Source organism: Myotis brandtii, unplaced genomic scaffold (genome assembly GCF_000412655.1).
Source record: "Myotis brandtii unplaced genomic scaffold, ASM41265v1 scaffold502, whole genome shotgun sequence".
Classification (NCBI taxonomy): Eukaryota; Metazoa; Chordata; class Mammalia; order Chiroptera; family Vespertilionidae; genus Myotis; species Myotis brandtii.
Window position 1 is genome coordinate 881,512 of NW_005369142.1, and position 4,484 is coordinate 885,995.

Below are 4,484 nucleotides of genomic sequence, written 5' to 3' on the forward strand. Positions count from 1 at the left end.
ATTATAGAAGATAAATAAATCCCAGATACCTGCTTCCAGCCAGGCTCCACTGGGAGTTTGGGTGGCTGGGGGCGGTGGCCAGCCTGCAAACAGCCATAAACCCCTCACCAAGGATGGCCACACCCTCATGGGGTGAGGGTCCCCGTTGGGGGGCTTGGCCAGCCTGCAAACAGCCATCAGCCACTCACCAAGGCTGGCCAAACCTTCATGGGGTGAGGGTCCCCGCTGGGGGGCTTGGCCAGCCTAAAAACAGCCATCAGCCCCTCACCCAGACTGGCCAGGAACCCCAGCAGGACTCCCCACCCTGAAGGGGGTGTGACCAGCCTGAAAATGGCCCTCAGCCCCTCACCCAGGCTGGCCAGGCACTCTAGCGGGGACCCCCACCCTGAAGGGGGTGTGTTCAGTCTGAAAATGGCTCTCAGCCGCTCACCCATGCGGGCCAGGCACCCCAGTGGGACCCCCACCCTGATCCGGGACACCCTTCAAGGCAAACTAGCCAGCCCGCACCTGTGCACCAGGGCTATATCCTATATAATAAAAGTGTAATATGCAAATTGACCCTAACAGCAGAACGACTGGGAATGATTGGTCACTGTGACACACACTGACCACCAGGGGGCAGACGCACAATGTAGAAGCTGCCCCCTGGTGGTCAGTGCACTCCCACATGGGGGAGCTCTGCTCAGCCACAAGCAAGGCTGACAGCTGCCAGTACAGCAGTGATGGTGGGAGCCTCTCCCGCCTCCTCAGCAGCGCTAAGGATGTCCGACTTAGGCCTGCTCCCCGCTGGCAAGTGGACATCCCCTGAGGGCTGCTGGGCTGCCAGAGGGATGTCTGACTGCCAGCTTAGGCCCGATCCCCCAGGGAGTGGGCCTAAGCGAGCAGGTGGTCATCCCCCGAGGGGTCCCAGACTGAGAGAGGGCACAGGCCAGGCTGAGGGACCCTCCCCCCTGAGTGCACAAATTTTTTTGCACCGGGCCTCTAGTAAGTTATATTATAGAATATTGTGTTTTACAGAAAGGACAAGATTTCACATCATTGGCATTACTCTATAAAGTATCTAAATTTATAGAGATACTAGCAGGAAAAATAAAATATATATAATCTATAATAATAAAAGTGTAATATGCTAATTAGACCAGACAGCCCAATGATCTTTCGGACATCCTTCCGGATGACCTTCTGAATGAAGCCACTGTGGCAGGGGCTGAGGCAGAGGCAGCCGCCACGGCAGGCGGGGGCTGAGGCTGTTAGGGGCGATCAGGCAGGAATGCAGAGTGGTTAGGGATGATCAGGCAGGCAGGTGAGCAGTTAAGAGCCAGTGGTCCCAGATTGCAAGAGGGTGCAGGCCGGGCTTAGGGACTCCACCCATTCATGAATTTCATGCACTGGGCCTCTAGTCTGTAATAATAAAAGCATAATATGCTAATTAGACTTGACAACAGAATGACCTTCTGGGTGTTTTTCCTCATGACCTTCTAGACGAAGCCAGGGCTGTGAGGGCTGAGGCAAGCCACCGTGGATGTGAGGGCCAATGCAAGCTGCCGCAGTTGCGAGGGCTGAGGTGAGCCACCGCAGCTGCGAGGGCTGAGCCCCTTGCATGAAATTTTGTGCATTTGGCCTCTGCTGGAAGCTACCCATTTCTACACTATCATGAAAGTGCAGCAGGGAATACAGAAGTCTGATGGACCTTGGGCTTTAGCAAAGGCTAAAGCTATGCACCGATTGTTCTGTTAAGACAATGGTGGCTCATGGCAATCCCCTAACCTGATAATCTTTTATTATTTACTAAACCTTACCTTTTATATGCTTGTTTACATTCCTAAAGGACAAATGTGTATTCTAGTAAATAAAAAGCAAAGGGGACCAAAAAGTCAGGGAACCTCTCCACTAGAGAGTAAGATCTCCTCCTGGCTCCCCCCATGCCTTCTAAATTTATATTTCTTGTCTAGTATATCCGTTTATATGCAGCCCCTTCTCCAGATCCTGAATCCTTGCTGCAAATGGTTGTGGCATTTTGGCACCTCAAAAAGGACATCTGGAGAAGAAGATTCAATGGAGCGAAAAACGAAGATAGTTCGCCGGAAAGGTGGGATTCACCGAAAAGGTGGGGAGACTCACTGCACATAAAGCCCATGCCAAGCTTCGGAATTCACAATCCGAAGTGGGTGGGAATGTCTTTTTCAAGCCAGGCTATAATGGGGAAGAATTCGACCAAAAGGCAAAAATATCATTGTAAATTTTTAACTTCTTTGCTCAAGGATAAAGAAATTAAAATGTCAAAAGGTACTCTCTTAAATCAGGCTCAAGGAAAACGAGCGCCCTTGTCATCTTTGACTATGTGGGTTCTTGTTCAAATTGCATTATGCCTAATTCGTATTGGGGATCAAAAGTATGTAATACTTAAGGCCCCAGATCCTTTGCCTCTATGTGGAAAGACTCAACAGCTAAAGAAAATGGAGCTATCCGTCATTTTACAAAAGGATTCTTTAATGCTTTGTCTGAAAATTACATATGATGCTTTGGGACACGCAGATTTTAGCTAAAACAACTTTAGACGCCAGTCAATGCTATGAAGAGCAGGAAAAGATAAGATCTGTAAACAATAAGCTGAGATCTAGGCTGCATTCTGGCTGTAAGCCCCAGGCAAATATAAAACATCTGAAAAGATTCATGAAAAGAACTCTGATTTATTAAGTCTTGTCTAATGTTATGGGTGCTTGTCTGTTCATTGTTGTTTTATCTGTCTTTTTTGTTTATTGTTAGTCTATTAAGTATGCCTTTGATTTAATTAATTTATTTATTTATTTTTTAAATATATTTTATTGATATTTTTACAGAGAGGAAGGGAGAGAGATAGAGAGTTAGAAACATCGATGAGAGAGAAACATTGATCAGCTGCCTCCTGCACATCTCCCACTGGGGATGTGCCCGCCACCAAGGTACATGCCCCTGACCGGAATCGAACCCGGGACCCTTCAGTCCGCAGGCCGACGCTCTATCCACTGAGCCAAACCGGTTTCGGCTTGATTTAATTTAATAAGAAAAGAAACCTAGGTGGCCAGGCCATTTACTGAATTTCCCCAGAACAAACAGAATGTGGGGGTGGGGAGACACGTGGGGGATGGTACATGTCCTAGGAGACAAAAGGAAGTAACTGAAAAAGGCCCCAGCCCATTAATTACTAAGTCTTTTGGTGATCCTGTAAAATGGATGCCTACTCCCGAGAGTGCTATTAAAAGTCTCATTTTCACCATGTTTTCATTTCCCAGTCCGTCATTTGAAATTTGGCAGAATTTAGGTATACGTCTGGGATTTCTGTACTCGTGAAGAGAAAAAGACTAGATTAAGAGAAGGCGTGCCCTGCCCGATTTTGGGTGGCCTCTTAAAACTGAGCTCCATCTCTTTACGGATACTATAGAACAAACCCAAGACTGTTTTTCTTTAAAAGATGGCGAAAATGACACAAGGAAAATATAGAGGCTGAATTTAGGCAACAAGATTAGTATTTCCATAATAATGGGTAGTTCTTTAATAATAATGGACCGCATTCCAAGATTAACATTAAAGCTACCAATAGTCAGTAAGTTATATCTGTTACAGAATTTGCCAAAGAAAATGCCTTAGATAATAATAATTGGCTTTAAAATCTCAAAATTGTTGAAACATGGATAAATAGATGTAACTAACATAAAGGATTTGTAGTGGAGCTTTTCAGTGAGAATTATAGGTATATTGATAGTGGGGGTCCAGTCGCCCAGGGGGAGACTGACTTTGCTCTCTGTTGAAGGAGGGGGTCGGCCGTGTTTCCCGCAGCAGTAACCTTAGATATTATATCTAAGGAATAATGTGGAGGTTTTAAAATTCAAATGGCTACAGGCCAACTTCCAAAGTCTTTGGTAACTTAAAACTTTGGAGTTTACTGAATTAAATAATAAAAATTATTAAATATCTAGGTATTTTAAAATAACAAAATACTGAAATGTTAATCTGAGTTTGCCTTGTATGAAAAATCTAGAGGACAGAATTGAATCTATTAATTAAATATGTCTTGTATTTTTGAAATATATCCTTAAAAATGTGAAGGTATTACTAATCTAAAAAATGCTAAGTATTTAATTTGCCACCTAAAATTTAAGGCTTCTAAGAGTTTAAAGTTCAAATTAAGTTGGGAGGAATCAGATGGTTGTGATAACAAAATGCATAAAGTATAGAAATTTATTTTTGAAAAAATAATTCTTGTATTTTCTCTAGAGAAATTAGTAATTTAAAATATTATAGTCTTTATGTGTACTATGTGTTGTTTAATATAAAAACCAGTTAAAATTTAATTAATATATTTTAGAATAATTACACAAAGTATATAATATAATCTTTACGTTATGTATATTTGATAGTCTTTCCAAGTTAAATTTCAAGACTTTAACTGAGATATAGCCTTGGGACATTTCAAGGGCCCTGGAATTATTCAAGGATTTATTCTC

General features: G+C 43.4%; 1 long non-coding RNA gene across 1 annotated transcript in view; it reads left to right on the forward strand.

The window, feature by feature from the left end:
• The first annotated feature begins 1,754 nt into the window (after positions 1 to 1,754).
• Positions 1,755 to 4,484, forward strand: part of LOC106727933 — a 6,700-nt gene continuing 3,970 nt past the window's right edge. Inside the window, exon 1 of the long non-coding RNA XR_001364168.1 lies at positions 1,755 to 2,089. This is a non-coding gene — a long non-coding RNA (uncharacterized LOC106727933). The remainder of the gene's footprint in view (positions 2,090 to 4,484) is intronic.